This window comes from Bombina bombina, chromosome 4 (genome assembly GCF_027579735.1).
Source record: "Bombina bombina isolate aBomBom1 chromosome 4, aBomBom1.pri, whole genome shotgun sequence".
In the NCBI taxonomy this organism is placed as follows: Eukaryota; Metazoa; Chordata; class Amphibia; order Anura; family Bombinatoridae; genus Bombina; species Bombina bombina.
This window is the reverse complement of record NC_069502.1, coordinates 786,388,047-786,406,612: the sequence shown is the minus strand read 5'-3', so window position 1 is coordinate 786,406,612 and position 18,566 is coordinate 786,388,047.

The following is an 18,566-nucleotide window of genomic DNA, read 5'->3' as shown; positions in this document are numbered from 1 at the left end:
AGGGTGAAAAAAGTGCCTGAGGTTTACTCAAAAAAACTGCCAAATTATAATTAAAAAGTGGACTCTCCATATCCAGAAAGAAAGAAATTTATCAGGTAAGCATAAATTTTGTTTTCTTTCCTAAGACATGGAGAGTCCACGGCATCATTACAATTACTAGTGGGAACCAATACCCAAGCTAGAGGACACTTAATGAACAGGGAGGGAGAAAAAGGCAGGAGGAACTAAACAGAAGGCACCACCGCTTGAAGAACCTTTCTCCCAAAAGAAGCCTCAGCTGAGGCAAAAGTATAAAATGTGTAGAATTTGGAAAAAGTATGCAAAGAGGACCATGTAGCAACCTTACAAATCTATTCCACAGAAGCTTCATTTTTGAAAGCCCAAGAAGAGGAGACAGCCCTAGTGGAATGAGCAGTAATTCTCTCAGGAGGTTGCTGTCCAGCAGTCTCATGACATTTACGTTTTCCAGAGAAAACAACAAACCGGGCAGAAGATTGCCGGAAAATAAAATCTTTAGTAGCTTGTAAGTAAAATGTTAGAGCTCGCACAACATCCAAGTTATGCAAAAGACGTTTCTTATCAGGAGGATTAGGACAAAAGAAAGGAACAACAATTTCCCGATTAATGTTTCGATCCGAGACCACCTTAGGGAGAAAACCCAATTTGGTACGAAGGACCGCCTTATCTGCATGAAAAATAAGGTAGGGGGAATCACACTGCAGAGCTGAAAGTTCAGACACTCTGTGAGCAGAAGGAATTGCAACAAGAAACAAAACTTTCCAGGATAATAGTTTTTATCAACAACATGCATTGGCTCAAACCGAGCCTGCTGCAAAACTTTAAGAACTAAATTAAGGCTCCACAGGGGAGCAACAGGTTTAAACACAGGCCTGATTCTAACCAGGGCCTGTACAAAGGCTTGAACATCTGGTAGGTCTGCCAGACGTTGTGCAAAAGAATAGATAACGCAGAAAACATAATTTATGTAAGAACTTACCTGATAAATTCATTTCTTTCATATTGGCAAGAGTCCATGAGCTAGTGACATATGGGATATACAATCCTACCAGGAGGGGCAAAGTTTCCCAAACCTCAAAATGCCTATAAATACACCCCTCACCACACCCACAATTCAGTTTAACGAATAGCCAAGCAGTGGGGTGATAAAGAAAGGAGTAGAAAGCATCAACAAAGGAAATTTGGAAATAATTGTGCTTTATACAAAAAATCATAACCACCATAAAAAGGGTGGGCCTCATGGACTCTTGCCAATATGAAAGAAATGAATTTATCAGGTAAGTTCTTACATAAATTATGTTTTCTTTCATGTCATTGGCAAGAGTCCATGAGCTAGTGACATATGGGATATCAATACCCAAGATGTGGAGTCTTCCACTCAAGAGTCACTAGAGAGGGAGGGAATAAAACAAAAACAGCCATATTCCGCTGAGAAAATAATCCACAACCCAAAAATAAGTTTATTTTCACTTTTGAAAGAAAAAAACTTAAATCAAAAAGCAGAAGAATCAAACTGAAACAGCTGCCTGAAGAACTTTTCTACCAAAAACTGCTTCCGAAGAAGCAAATACATCAAAATGGTAGAATTTAGTAAATGTATGCAAAGAGGACCAAGTGGCTGCTTTGCAAATCTGATCGACTGAAGCTTCATTCTTAAAAGCCCATGAAGTGGAGACTGATCTAGTAGAATGAGCTGTAATTCTCTGAGGCGGGGTTTGACCCGACTCCAAATAAGCTTGATGAATCAAAAGTTTCAACCAAGAAGCCAAGGAAATAGCAGAAGCTTTCTGACCTTTCCTAAGACCAGAAAATAAAACAAATAGACTAGAAGTCTTCCTGAAATTTTTAGTAGTTTCCACATAATATTTCAAAGCTCTTACCACATCCAAAGAATGTAAGGATCTCTCCAAAGAATTCTAAGGATTAGGACATAAAGAAGGGACAACAATTTCTCTACTAATGTTGTTAGAATTCACAACCTTAGGTAAAAATTGAAAAGAAGTCCGCAAAACTGCCTTATCCTGATGAAAAATCAGAAAAGGAGACTCACAAGAAAGAGCAGATAGCTCAGAAACTCTTCTAGCAGAAGAGATAGCCAAAAGGAACAACACTTTCCAAGAAAGTAGTTTAATGTCCAAAGAATGCATAGGTTCAAATGGAGGAGCCTGTAAAGCCCTCAGAACCAAATTAAGACTCCAAGGAGGAGAAATTGACTTAATGACAGGCTTAATACGAACTAAAGCCTGTACAAAACAGTGTATATCAGGAAGTATAGCAATCTTTCTGTGAAATAAAACAGAAAGAGCGGAGATTTGCCCTTTCAAGGAACAGACAAACCCTTATCCAAACCATCCTGAAGAAACTGCAAAATTCTAGGAATTCTAAAAGAATGCCAGGAGAAACCTGTGTGGCCATGCTGGAGCCACCAGCAACACAAAAGACTGTTCCATGATGATTTTGGAAATCACTCTTGGAAGGAGAACTAGAGATGGGAAGATGTAAGCAGGTTGATAACACAAAGGAAGTGTCAGCGCATCCACTGCTTCCGCCTGAACATCCCTGGACCTGGACAGGTATCTGGGAAGTTTCTTGTTTAGATGAGAGGCCATGAGATCTATCTCTGGAAGCCCCCACATCTGAACAATCTGAGAAAACACATCTGGATGGAGAGACCACTCCCCTGGATGTAAAGTCTGGCGGCTGAGATAATCCGCCTCCCAATTGTCTACACCTGGGATATGTACCGCAGAGATTAGACAGGAGCTGGATTCCGCCCAAGCAAGTATCCGAGATACTTCTTTCATAGCTTGGGGACTGTGAGTCCCACCCTGATGATTGACATAAGCCACAGTTGTGATATTATCTGTCTGAAAACAAATGAACGGTTCTCTCTTTAGCAGAGGCCAGAACTGAAGAGCCCTGAGAATTGCACGAAGTTCTAAAATATTTATTGGTAATCTCGCCTCTTGAGATTTCCAAACCACTTGTGCTGTCAGAGACCCCCAAACAGCTCCCCAACCTGAAAGACTCGCATCTGTTGTGATCACAGTCCAGGTTGGGTGAATAAAAGAAGCCCCTTGAACCAAACGATGGTGATCTATCCACCATGTCAGAGAGTGTCGTACATTGGGATTCAAGGATATTAATTGTGATATCTTTGTATAATCCCTGCACCATTGATTCAGCATACAAAGCTGTAGAGGTCTCATGTAAAAACTAGCAAAGGGGATTGCGTCCGATGCTGCAGTCATGAGACCTAAAACTTCCATGCACATAGCCACTGAAGGGAATGACTGAGACTGAAGGAGCAGACATGCTGCGACCAATTTTAAACGTCTCTTGTCTGTTAGAGACAGAGTCATGGACACTGAATCTATCTGGAAGCCTAAAAAGGTGACCCTTGTCTGAGGAATCAAGAAACTTTTTGGTAAATTGATCCTCCAACCATGTTTCCGAAGAAACAACACTAGTTGATTCGTGTGAGATTCTGCAGTATGTAAAGACTAAGCTAGTACCAAGATATCGTCCAAATAAGGAAACACCGCAATACCCTGTTCTCTTATTACAGATAGTAGGGCACCCAGAACTTTTGAAAAGATTCTTGGAGCTGTTGCTAGGCCAAATGGAAGAGCAACAAATTGGTAATGCTTGTCTAGAAAAGAGAATCTCAGAAACTGATAGTGTTCTGAATGAATCGGAATATGAAGGTATGCATCCTGCAAGTCTATTGTGGACATATAATGTCCTTGCTGAACAAAAGGCAGAATAGTCCTTATAGTCACCATCTTGAAAGTTGGTACTCTTACATAACGATTCAAAATTTTCAGATCCAAAACTGGTCTGAACAAATTTTCTTTCTTTGGTACAATGAATAGGTTTGAATAAAACCCCAAACCTTGTTCCTGAGGAGGAACTGGCATGATTACCCCTGAAGACTCCAGGTCTGAAACACACTTCAGAAAAGCCTGAGCTTTTACTGGATTTACAGGAATGTGTGAGAGAAAAAATCTTCTCACAGGAGGTCTTACTTTGAATCCTATTCGATACCCTTGAGAGACAATGCTCTGAATCCAATGATTTTGGACAGATTTTATCCAAAAATCCTTGAAAAACCTTAATCTGCCCCCTACCAGCTGAGCTGGAATGAGGGCCGCACCTTCATGCGGACTTAGGGGCAGACTTTGGTTTCCTAAATGGCTTGGATTTATTCCAATTTGAGGAAGGCTTCCAACTGGAAGCAGATTTCTTGGGAGGAGGATTGAGTTTTTGTTCCTTATTCTGACGAAAGGAACGAAAACAGTTAGAAGCCTTAGATTTACCCTTAGGTTTTTTTAGTCTGAGGCAAAAAACTCCTTTTCCTCCAGTGATAGTTGAAATAATAGAATCCAACTGAGAACCAAATAAATTATTACCTTGGAAAGAAAGAGATAGTAATCTAGATTTAGATGTCATATCAGCATTCCAAGATTTAAGCCACAAAGCTCTTCTAGCTAATACAGCTAAAGACATGGATCTAACATCAATTTTGATAATATCAAAAATGGCATCACAAATAAAATGATTAGCATGTTGCAGTAAGCGAAGAATGCTAGATATGTCAGAATCCAATTCATGTTGCGCTAAATTTTCCAACCAGAAAGTTGATGCAGCCGCAACATCACCCAAAGAAATAGCAGGTCTGAGAAGACGACCTGAATATAAATAGGCCTTCCTTAGATAAGATTCAAGCTTCCTATCTAAAGGATCCTTAAAGGAAGTGCTATCTTCCATAGGAATAGTGGTACGTTTAGCAAGAGTAGAAATAGCCCCATCAACTTTGGGGATCTTTTCCCAAAACTCTATAGATTTTGCTGGTAAAGGATACAATCTCTTAAACCTTGAAGAAGGAATAAAGGAAGTACCTGGCTTATTCCATTCCCTAGAAATCATATCAGAAATAGCCTCAGGAATGGGAAAAACACCTGGGGAAACCACAGGAGGTTTAAAAACAGCATTTAAACATTTATTAGACTGAACGTCAATAGGACTGAATACCTCAATATCCAAAGTAATTAACACTTCTTTTAATAAAGAACACATATACTCTATTTTAAATAAATAAGTAGATTTGTCAGTGTCAATATCTGAGGAAGGATCTTCTGTTTCAGATAGATCCTCAGCAGAAGAGGATGAATTATTATGTTGTTGGTCATTTGAAATTTCATCAGCTAAATGAGAAGTTTTAAAAGACCTTTTAGAAACAAATTCTTTAAAATTTACAGGTATATCATGCACATTAGAAGTTGAAGGAACTGCAACTGGCAATGTACTATTACTGATAGAAACACTATCTGCATGTAAAAGTTTATCATGACAACTATTACAAATGACATTCGGTGGAATAATTTCTACAATTTTACAACAAATGCACTTAGCTTTGGTAGAACCGATGTCAGGCAGCAATGTTCTAGCAGAAACTTCAGAGACAGGATCGGATTGGGACATCTTGCTCAATGTAAAAGAAAAAACAACATATAAAGCAAAATTATCTATTTGTCACAGTTCAAACTGAATCTGCTTAACAAAAGGATCAAATATGCAGTTTAGTAATTATGTGTATCATTCTATTTCAGAAAATAAAGTGTTTGTTCCTGAATAAATCATTGAACTAAATTTCTGTTTAGGCATATGATTCATCTAGGATTTAATTTACCACCTTGTAGTTATATGATGTTTATCTTTAACAAACACACAACTACTGTGTGGTATTCTAATATACCGGAATAGATATACTAGTAATGTCATTAGGATGTATGGTATACTTAAGTGGAATATGCTTTAGCAACATAAAAATTAAATACACTCCAGGATGATAGAAACTTCCCTTTTGATAATATTATCGTAAGATGATAGAAACGATACAGCTAGCGTACATTGATGAATATTAGAGACTCTTAATGATATGTTCCAGATTGATTTAACTCCAAAATGCAATAAGAGGAAAATATATACAGAGTGCGAGGTAAGTCATAGGTAGATCTGATGTTAAGTTCAAATATCCAAAGCGGTAAGTACTTACTCGCAGAAGAGAGAGGGAGAGGAGCCTCAAGCTGCAGCTGCGGCACTAGTGTGTTTGAGCGCGAAGTCCGTTCAGTGAAGGAGGCGGTGCTGAGGCGGAGCGGTCAGGTGTCAGCGTAAGCTGTCAGGATGCAGAAGTCAGTAACGACCACAAGGAGGAGGCATGAAAGATTCCCAAAAACAGAATAGGTGAATCTCAATTACAAGCAATGAGAGAATGAACAAAGGCTCCTTATAAAGGGAGCTAAGCAACCAATTAAAGGTACAGGTATGAGAGAGTCAATATATGACAGGTCCCCCACCCAAGGAAAACCTCCAGGTTTTCAAAAAGAGGGTCTATCTGGATATCGTCTATGGAAAAGTCTCACCAACCGGGGGGCAGAGACCTGCGAAGCAGATTCCCAAGAGTCCTCATCTGATGAATAACCGGACCAGCGGATAAGATATTGTAAATCCCCACAATATACTCTCGAGTCAAGTATATCAGAAACCTCATAATCCACCTCTGATGATGAAGTATCAGGTGGTACAGACAAAGGGACTGGCTGCGACCGAACAGGTGTGTACGGTTTCAACAGTGAGACGTGAAATGAAGGATGTATACGGAATTTCTCAGGCAACTGCAGGGTTACTGCATTTGAATTAATAATTTTAGTAATTGGAAATGGACCAACATATAATTGGTTAAACTTTGCTTTAGTAGCCGGAATTTTCAAATGACGGGTGGATAACCATGCTAAGTCTCCAACTTTATAGTTAGGTGCTGGTCGCCGTCGTAGGTTGTAATAATGTTGTTGTTGGGATTGAGCCTTTTGAATATTTTCTTTTAAAAGGTTAAAAGATTGTGCAATTGAGTTGACCAAGTCATTAACTACAGGACATGGCACATGAATGTTTTGATGAAATTCATATTCCGGATTAAATCCGTAATTTGCGAAGAACGGAGTTAACTGAGTGGAGGTATTCTTAGTATTGCTATAGGCAAATTCAGCAGTTGCTAGAAAATCTGCCCACTTCTCTTGTTGTTGAGAACAATGAATTCTCAAATATTGTTCCAATGCCTGATTGGTACGCTCGCACTGTCCATTAGTTTGTGGATGATAAGAAGTGGTTAATTTTCTTGTGATATTCAACCTTTGACAAAGTGAATGCCAGAATTTCGAAGTAAATTGACTACCACGGTCAGTTAAGACACTAGTTGGGAGACCGTGTAGTCTCACTATATGGTTCAGAAATAACTCAGCTGTTTGTGAGGCAGTAGGTAACGCTTGTATAGGTAGAAAATGTGCCATGTTAGTAAAAAGGTCAATTACCACTAAGATTGTAGTGAAATTTTTCGATGTTGGTAATTCTACAATGAAGTCCATTGCGACTTCCTTCCATGGTCGTTCCGGAATGGGTAAGGACATCAAATACCCATATGGCCTTTTATGTTCCTTTTTATGTTGAATACAAGTTGTACAGGTGTGAACATATTCCTCAACTGATTTCCACATTTTGGGCCACCAGTATTTCCTTTTTAGTAGATGATAGGTATTTTGAATACCCGGATGACCATTTAGAATTGAATCATGGTTCTGTTTTAAAATACTTCCTTGTAAGGATGGAGGTATGTACAATAAGTTCCCGAAATAATACAACCCATCTGAACCTTTCGTAAGGTTGAATCTTTCTGGGTTGCAATTACCTCCCTGTGAATATTCTTTCTCTTGTTCAGAAGTCAAAGTACAAGATATGAAATGTCCAGGTGGTAGAATAGTACTTGGTGAAGATTTTTTGTTATCTAGCACCTTCTGTCTTGATAAAGCGTCTGCTTTTCCATTCCTTGAACCAGGTCGGTATTGAATGTGAAAATTAAACCTGGTGAAAAACAAACTCCATCTCAGCTGTCTAGACGACAAAGTCCGATTGGTTTGTAAATATTCCAAATTTTTATGGTCAGTAATGACCAAAATTGGTGTCTCAGTTCCTTCTAGTAAGTGTCTCCAATTTTCAAAAGCAGATTTTATGGATAGGAGCTCCTTTTCTCCAATAGGATAATTAATTTCTGCTGGAGACAGAGATCTTGAAAAATATGCTACAGGATGCATAGGATCTAACAGACTCTTCCTTTGAGACAAAATAGCCCCTAAAGCACACTCAGAGGCATCCACCTCAAGTATAAACTGCTTATTGGGGTCTGGGAATTGAAGTATGGGTGCCGTAGTAAAACTACGTTTCAAAGTATCAAATGCTTGTTGTGCTTCTGTACTCCATTTAAAAGGTACATGTTTACCTGTAAGTCTCGTCAATGGTTTGACAATATGTGAGAAATTATTAATAAATTTTCGGTAAAAGTTTGAAAATCCTAAAAAACTCTGTAATTCCTTTACTGTGGTTGGTCTTGGCCAACCTGTTATAGCTGTTATTTTTGTATCTTCCATGTTGATACCTTCAGCTGTTATTTTGTATCCTAGGAAAGAAATATCTTGTGTGTGGAAGATACATTTTTCAGGTTTAGCATAAAGTTGATTCTCTCTAAGTCTTGTTAAAACTGTTGTAACATGTTTTATATGCTGTTCTAAGGATTCTGAATATATTAAAATATCATCCAGGTAAATTATGATACAGACATCCAGTAAATCTCTAAATAATTCATTTATAAAATACTGGAATGTCGCGGGGGCATTACAGAGCCCGAATGGCATCACAGTATATTCGTACAGTCCGTACCGAGTACGGAATGCTGTGAGCCATTCGTCTCCTTTTCTAATTCGAATCAAGTTGTAGGCTCCCCTTAAATCCAATTTTGTAAAAATTGTTGCATTACCCAACCTTTCTATTAATTCTGTAATTAAAGGTAAGGGGTACCGGTTCTTAATTGTAACTTTATTTAATTGTCTGTAATCAATGATTGGCCTGAGAGTACCATCTTTGTTACGGACGAAAAACATTCCAGCTGCTGCTGGAGAGGTGGATGGTCTAATGAACCCCTTTCTTAGATTTTCATCTAAATATTGTTTGAGATGTGTGAGTTCAGGTTGAGAGAGGGGATAGATATGACCATGTGGAATTGGGGAACCAGGTAACAATTCAATTGGACAGTCGAAATCCCTGTGAGGGGGGCAATGATTCGGCTTCCTTCTTGTCAAAGACATCTTGGAAGGAGGAATATTCTTTTGGTATCTGGTTAGATGTATTATCAGATTCTGTTTGTATAATACAGATCTTAGTCTGACATCTATTCCTGCAATTGTCAGAGGAAAATTGAATTTTATTTGTGGACCAGTCTATAATTGGTTGATGTTGTTGTAACCACTTTAACCCCAAAATAATTGGGAATAAAGGAGAAGGTGTTATGTCAAAAGTAATATTCTCAATATGTCCTTCTTGTGTACTCATAACTAACCTCTGTGTTTGATGTGTGATTGAACCATGTAAAGCTTGGCTACCATCAAAAACTCTTAAAACATAAGGATGATTTATGTCTTTTATTGGTATTTCATGTTTACACACCACATGATAATCTATGAAGTTGCTTGTTGCACCAGAGTCAATGAGTGCCTTCAAAGTAATCTTTTTTGAACCCCACTGTAATGAAATAGGTATAAAACAATAAGTTGAATTAACACTTCTCATATCAAAAGATCTTGGTTTATTATGTTTCTCACCTTTCTTTGTTTTCAAAAGGTTAGGACATTCCTTAACCTCATGTTCTTTGGCAGCACAATAAAGGCAAAGATTGTTGTCCCTTCTTCTCCTCTTCTCTTCCATAGATAGAGGACCCCTAATCACACCTATTTCCATAGGTTCATCTGGTGTTTTGTACTGTTGAGTACTAATAGGGTTACTTAATCTCTTTGTTACTGTTTCCTGACTAAACCTTTCTCTCTTTCTTTCCCTTAACCTTCTATCTATATTGATGGATAGAGACATGAGATTATCTAAAGTTTCTGGTATATCAACTCGTGAGAGTTCATCCTTCAAAGCATCTGACAACCCAAGTCTGAATTGATTGCGCAATGAAATATTATTCCATTGTGAGTCCTTAGACACTCTCTTAAATTCTGCTATGTAATCCTCCACGGGCCTTTTCCCTTGTCTAAGAGCTCTCATAGCATTTTCAGATGTTATCTGTTTGCATGGGTCATCATAGAGAAGTGCCATAGCTTGAAAAAATTCCTCTAGACTGTCCAATATCGGGTCATTTAGCTCAAAATAGGAGTTTGCCCATGTTCTGGGTTCTCCTCTTAGATATGATATAACTGTTAGAACTCTCTGTTTGTCTGTGGTATAAGTCTTAGGTCTTAGAGTAAAGAGTAATAAGCATGAGTTTTTAAAGTCTCTAAATTGACTTCTGTCACCAAAATTTTTTTCTGGTGGTGATACATTTGGCTCATTGGTAGAATCCACAGTAAGCTGTTTAGGAGTTACTGTGTCTTTAAGAATGTCTTTTAAAGTCTGATTCTCTAATTGAAGTTGTCTTAACCCTTGTGAGAGCTGTTCTACCCTCTGGGATAAATTATAGACATGTGAAGGTAATTCTGCTTGATCCATTTTTTAGGGCTTGTAATTCTGTCACAGTTCAAACTGAATCTGCTTAACGAAAGGATCAAATATGCAGTTTAGTAATTATGTGTATCATTCTATTTCAGAAAATAAAGTGTTTGTTCCTGAATAAATCATTGAACTAAATTTCTGTTTAGGCATATGATTCATCTAGGATTTAATTTACCACCTTGTAGTTATATGATGTTTATCTTTAACAAACACACAACTACTGTGTGGTATTCTAATATACCGGAATAGATATACTAGTAATGTCATTAGGATGTATGGTATACTTAAGTGGAATATGCTTTAGCAACATAAAAATTAAATACACTCCAGGATGATAGAAACTTAACTTTTGATAATATTATCGTAAGATGATAGAAACGATACAGCTAGCGTACATTGATGAATATTAGAGACTCTTAATGATATGTTCCAGATTGATTTAACTCCAAAATGCAATAAGAGGAAAATATATACAGAGTGCGAGGTAAGTCATAGGTAGATCTGATGTTAAGTTCAAATATCCAAAGCGGTAAGTACTTACTCGCAGAAGAGAGAGGGAGAGGAGCCTCAAGCTGCAGCTGCGGCACTAGTGTGTTTGAGCGCGAAGTCCGTTCAGTGAAGGAGGCGGTGCTGAGGCGGAGCGGTCAGGTGTCAGCGTAAGCTGTCAGGATGCAGAAGTCAGTAACGACCACAAGGAGGAGGCATGAAAGATTCCCAAAAACAGAATAGGTGAATCTCAATTACAAGCAATGAGAGAATGAACAAAGGCTCCTTATAAAGGGAGCTAAGCAACCAATTAAAGGTACAGGTATGAGAGAGTCAATATATGACAATTTCCTTAAATGACAGTTTCAGGAATGGGAAAAAATGCAAAAGCATAGGCCTCTTGATAGAGAAGAAAGCAGGAGGCAAACATCAATGGGGTATTGAAATAATGAAAAAAATGTAGCGCCAAGTATGACGCACAACGTAACGTAAACTTTTTTGGCGCCAAAAATGACCGGAAATGACACACTTGCGTCACTAATGACACCGCGTGTGAAAGGTCTCGGCGTCACGTATGACACCGAAATGACGAAGATGCATCATAAACGTATTTTTTCGCGCCAAATAAAGTCTAGCATTTGACGCACCCGCGGGCCTAACACCCGCAATTGCAAAAAGTAGTCAAATTGAAAAAAAGACTAAACCCCAGGTAAGAAATAAATTTCTTAAAGTGTTTACATTCCCAAATATGAAACTGACAGTCTGCAGAAGGAAATACATGAACCTGACTCATGGCAAATATAAGTACAATACATATATTTAGAACTTTATATAATTGCATAAAGTGCCAAACCATAGCTGAGAGTGTCTTAAGTAATAAAAAACATACTTACCCAAAGATACCCATCCACACATAGCAGATAGCCAAACCAGTACTAAAACAGTTATTAGTAGAGGTAATGGTAAATTGAGAGTATATCGTCGATCTGAAAAGGGAGGTAGGAGATGAATCTCTACGACCGATAACAGAGAACCTATGAAATAGACCCCCGTTAGGGAAATCATCGTATTCAAATAAGTGATACTCCCTTCACGTCCCTCTGACATTCGCTGTACTCTGAGAGGAATCGGGCTTCAACAATGCTGAGAAGCGCATATCAACGTAGAAATCTTAGCACAAACTTACTTCACCACCTCCATAGGAGGCAAAGTTTGTAAAACTGAATTGTGGGTGTGGTGAGGGGTGTATTTATAGGCATTTTGAGGTTTGGGAAACTTTGCCCCTCCTGGTAGGATTGTATATCCCATATGTCACTAGCTCATGGACTCTTGCCAATTACATGAAAGAAATCTGACCCTTTAGAGTACTGACCAATAAACCCTTATCCAGTCCATCCTGAAGAAAAGACAAAATCCAGGGAATCCTCATCCAGCTCCAGGAGAAACCCTTAGATTCACACCAAAAAGATATTTACACTATATTTTATGGTAAATCTTGCAAGTAACCGGTTTTCAAGCCTGAATCATAGTTTCAATGACCGCTTCAGAAAATCCATGTTTAGACAGAACTAGATGTTCATTCTCCAAGCAGTTAGCTTAAGGGGATCTAGGTTTGGATGGAGGAAAGGACCCTGAAGTAGAAGGTCTTTCCTCTGAGGTAACCTCCAAGGAGGTAGAGATGACATCCTCACTAGATCCGCAAACCAGATCGTGCAAGGCCATGCAGGAGCTATAAGTATCACCGATGCTCTCTCCTGTTTGATACAAGCAATTACTTGTGGAAGGAGAGCAAACAGAAGAAACAGATAAGCCAGAGAAAACCTCCAAGGAACCGCTAGAGCATCTATCAGAACGGCCTGAGGATCTCTTGACCTAGAACTGTACTTTGGAACCATGGCGTTTTGGCGGGATGCCATCAGATCCAACTCTGGAACCCCCCATTTGAGGGATATCTGAGAGAATACTTCTGGATGGAGAGCCCACTCCCCGAGATGAAAGGTATGTCTGCTCAGAAAATCTGCTTTCCAGTTGTCCATTCCTGGAATGTGGATGGCAGATAGTAGACAATCGTTGGCTTCCGCCCACTGCAGAATGTGAGTCACCTCCTTCATGGCTAAGGAACTCAGAGTCCCTCCATGGTGGTTGATGTAAGCCACTGAGGTGATGTTGTCCGATTGGAATCTTATAAACCAGACCAACGACAGTTAAGGCCACGCTGATAGGGCATTGAAGATAGCTCTCAACTTCAAGATGTTTATGGGAAGAGAGGACTGTCACGGATACCAGACCATAAAGGCTACCCCCACCCGCCCTTCTGCCTGGCTGACTCCTTTCGACATTAAATTTGGATATTTCATGGCTTACGGGATCTCACTGATTCATTCTATATGTTGTATTTGTTGTGTGTACTTGGTCAGGAAAGAGTGAATCTGTGACTGGGGAAAACCTTCTAGGTTGGTTGGGCTCCTGGAACTGCTGGCCTGCCGCCTGCACTGCACTCCCACCTAACCCCTCTCCAGCTGGCTGAGCTCCTGGAACTCCTAGTCGGCCACCTGCTAACTTTACCTCTGTTCGCTTCAGTGGCCCTTTGCCCCAGAGCTCCGCTCTTTTGGGGATTGGTAGCCCTTAGGGAGGACAAGAGGTGGGGAAATTGCCAGAGGGTACCGGGGGTTTTGGACACCCCTATCCTCCTTTCTTTACTGGGCTGTAACTCCGGTCCCCAGTAATGAATCACACCGCTTTTTGGACTGTGGCATCTGGGGACCGAGAGCTTTCAAATGACACCATGAAAATGCCGCTCCCCCAGGATTACCCCGAAAACCACCACCTCTGAGTCCTGGGACTCTGTGGGACTGTGGCTGCTATGGCAGCCGCTAGCCTGTCTGGAGGGGCAGAAATGGTGGGAGATTTGGGAGTAAGATAAGACATTGGCGTGTATATATAAGCAGGTTGTGTTTCCTCAATAAAATGTACTTCTTGTTTCACCTGAATGCTAGTCTGTCTAGTTATTTTGGGTGGGCTCTGCTATAATCACTTTCTTTGCTACATAGTGGCCTGTTCCAGGTATAGGAAGGATCCTTTTGGCAGAGCTACCCAGTTGGGGTAGCCGGTATCTGTCAGAGGTGGGCTACAATCACTTGGCGGCTACACAGCTGCAGTCGGCAGGGAGGAAGCAGGACACTTTTGCCAGAGCTACCCAGTCATGGTAGCTGGGGTCCGTCACATTGGCTGGCAGTGGTGGGATCTGTTTCTTCCACGCGGTTCCTGCTGACTGAGGAGAAGTGTCACAGTAACCAGTAACTATGGAAGCCGAGTTCCTAAGGAGAGTACAGGAGGCGCTGGCCCAGCTGGACAGTCCTGGTTTTGAACAGGACCAGCTGAAATGGAGGAGCATTGTCTGCCAGCAACTATGGAGGGAGAGGCTTCAACAAGAACAGAACTGTGATGGAAAGGTCCTCCCACAGATAAGAGGGGTCCGGCAGGACTTGCGTGTGCCTTTCCTGGGAGAGCAGCCCAGGGAGGAATGGCTATCTGACCTAGATAGACTGGTCCAGGCAGAGATGTGGGTGGAGGACGGCTACCGGGCTCTCCAATGGCACACCATGCAAGCGCAGCCATGGCTGGAGGATGGCACCCCCACAGTAGGCTTTGGCGGCCCTGGATTACTATTGGAAAAGATGACAGAAGACTCAGAATTTGGGAGCTTGGCGCGACTGAGAGTGGAGAGAATTTGCATATACCGAGAAAAGCTGCTGGAACTCTCGGGGGTATCCTGGCTGGTAGCCGATCTGGTATTGCTTATTTTCCAGGAATGGGCAATGGAAAAGGAATACAAGAGGCTGCTAGACCTCGTTCAGCATCAGGCCATGGATTCTGCACGGAGCTGTGGTGCAGCAGTCTGCGATTCATGTCGGTTGGCCTCCGAGGAGTGGCAACAAGGAATAAGCAACAAAGAGCTGATAGATCCCGATCAGAAGTCTGGCCCCGAGCTTATGGTCCTGGACAAGGGAGCCACCTCAGCGGAAGCGCTGGCAACAGGGCAGAGAGTCACTAACTTCTGCCTCACATCCGAACCTGTTTCTGCACAGGTCGAGATGGGATGGATTGATGCATTTACCCAGCAGCTGGTCGAGGAGACAAGGGATGGAAAAATCGTCTCATCACACAAGCGGCAGATCAGCTTCCAGGGAGCAGCGGTCGCTGACCTCTCTCTCACCAACAGAACCCCTTCCTGGGAGAGGAGACAGTCATTCTCTCTGCCCAGCGGCAGAGCCAGGTACAGGGAGAGGAGACAGTCGGTCTCTCTCCCCAGCAGCAGAGTCATCCCCGGGAGCCGAAATAGTCATCCTACCTCCCCAGCGACAGAACCCCTTCCCGGGAAAGGAGACAGTCAGTCTCTCTCCCTATTGGCAGAGTCAGGTACAGGGAGAGGAGACAGTCAGTCTCTCTCCCCAGTGGCAGAGTCGTCCCCCAGGAACAGAACCCCTTCCCGGGAGAGGAAACAGTCGGTCTCTCTCCCCAGTGGCAGAGCCAGGTACAGGGAGAGGAGACAGTTGATCTCTCTCCCCAGTGGCAGAGCCAAGTACAGGGAGAGAAGACAGTCTGTCTCTCTCCCCATCAGCAGAGCCATCCCCCGGGAGCATTGGTAGTCGTCCTCCCTCCCCAGCAAAAGAACCCCTTCCCGGGAGAGGAGACAGTCGGTCTCTCTCCCCAGTGGCAGAGCTAGGTACAGGGAGAGGAGACAGTCGGTCTCTCTCCCCAGTGGCAGAGCTAGGTACAGGGAGAGGAGACAGTCAGTCTCTCTCCCCAGCAGCAGAGCCAGATACAGGGAGAGGAGCAGAGGTAGTCATCCTCCCTCCCCAGCAACCGAACCCCTTCCAGGGAGCGGAGACCGCCGGTCTCCCTCCCCATGGGCAGAACCCCTTCCAGGGAGAGGAGGTAGCAGAAAAAATATAGCTACAAGTCAAAGGGATTCCCAGGCGCCAATAAACAAAGGCTAGGTGTGACGAGAGTACATGTAAAAGTTGATTTTAATAAACAATAATAAAATTGATTCAATATTAAAAATGTTAAAAATGTTAAACAGGTTGTAACTTCTAATTCATGGATCCATGAAAATACAGTATATAAAAACAATACAAATGAGTACAAAGATATGCTTGACTGGCCTGAGTGGGTTCAAAGGCTGGTGTAGATAAAAACCATAGGTGCTGTATAGAGCTGTGTATACACCAGATACAACAATGATAAAGAAAATAAAAAAAAAGGCAATAACAGCGTGTGTCCAGATAAAGTGTCCTCAAAGTCCTGATACTAGTGTTAATGAAAAAAAGTCCCGTAAATAAAGTCAATCCCAATTTGGTGTAGTATAACAAATCCAAAAAAATTGTATCCCAAAAACAATGTATATCCAACGTATCCAAAAAGAAAAATGAAAAAATTTTCAAAATTGAAACAAAGTGTGAAAAAAGGGGAAAATATGAAAAAATAATAATAAAATGTGAAAAAATGTGCTTAATAACAAGTACTAGAAAAAGTGCTTATTACTAAAAACAAATATTGGTGAAGTCTTCCAATCCTAATCAAAAGAGGTGTAGAAACTTTCTTATCCCTGATTCTTCTTTATGAAGGTGTAGTGCACAAGACAAAAAACACTCATAAAAAACAGGAGAATGCAAAAAATACCTGTGAAGAAAAAAATAAAGACAATGTGTGGCAAATTCTTAATTAATAACTCCAATAGAAAATAGGCTTACCAGTCTACGCGTTTCGGCCCCTCTAGGCCTTTATCAAGACTGGTTATTAGTATGTGTTATCGGCCTTTTATAGCCCTCTTGTCTGATTGACCGGAAGTTAGGTTTTCCGGTACTTCCGGTTTCGCCACTAAATGTAAATCTATTTTATTTTGTTGTTTTGTTGTTATTGTGTCTTTTCTAAACACTACTGTGTAATAATATTGTATCCGTTATGAAATTCTTAAAGGTATTGTGTCTCAGATCTAAATTCATGACCAAGCTTAGCCTCCGTTATAAGTGACGTCACTTCCGGTTGGGGTGGTTGCCGATAATTGCGGCTATTTCTCAGATTTCTCGATCCGATGTCTACCATCAACTATATATCTTGTATACTTATGGAAATAGTAGTCATTTATGTCATTATTGAAATCCACCATCAGATTTTGTATTTATTATTAATATCCCGATTTTTGGGCTATCCCATTGGTTGTGACGTCACCTGTTAGCCACATAATTATTGGATGTCATAGCGAATGTTTATTCTGCAATTTCTGTATATATTTAATGATACTATTTTTGACACTTAAGTTTCTTATATTGATTTATGTTAGGTATGCAAATAGTATAGTTTGATTGTCATGAGGGATCTAATTTAAAAAACCGCTCGGACACTGTTAACAACATACCGATATCTGAGCTAGCTGATTGGCTTAAAATTATCTTCTAACTACCAATAGATGTATAATATATGATCCCTACTTATATTATCTTGTCATATCAGAGAAATAAGTTATTTAACTTAATAGTGTTCAAGACTTATTAATCTGAGTTATAGAAAATCGTTTCTTTTTTGGCGTGGTATTGCATTAGTTGTTGCTCTACTTATCTGAGCTAGCGATATCTGCTTTTTGGGCGTAATATTGCATTGGACGTTGCTCTACTTATCTGAGCTAGCGATATCTGCTTATATTTAACCGAGAGGAGGTAGCAGAACTCTCTCTCCAGTGGCAGAACCCCTTCTAGGGAATGGAGACAGCCGTTCTCCCTCCCTAATGTCAGAGCAGTCTCCCAGGGAGCGAAGGCAGCCGGTCTCCCTCCCCAGTGGCAGATACCCTTCCCAGGAGAAGAGACAGTCGGTCTCTCTCCCCAGCAGCTTGGCCTGATCCCAACCCTATACCTGTCCCGGAGGATTTCCCACAGGGGGCAGGCATTGCATTGAGCAAGGGGGATGCAGTTGGCGTCACAAGTTTGGGCACCCCAGTTTTGCCTGCCCCACCAAGGAGCAACCCCAACATGTAGTCTGGGGTGGGAATACAGCCGGGAACCCGGCAATGGTTTTGTTTGTGGGTGGGTCGGCAGGTACTCAGCTGAGGGTCACAGAGGGAGGCAGTGTGACCATGAGACTTAAGGACACTGGGACTTGTGGGAGAGGAAATGTTTTGGAGCCAGCCTTGGAATCCTGGTTTGGGACTGTGCCTTATGTGTATCCCTGCGCCCAGGGTGCAGGAGGATGAAGGCCAGTGGGGAGCAACAAGGATACCACAAGCCCCGGAGGGACGGGATGTCCCAACCCAGCAACTGACAAGTGGAGGGCCACCGTCGGATGGCCCCGGTCCGACCCATTGGGGCCTAGCCAGGTCTGCCAGACTAGAAGGTGGGGAGATGTCACGGATACCAGACCAACAAGGCTACACCTTTCCACATTAGATTTGGCCATTTCATGGCTTATGT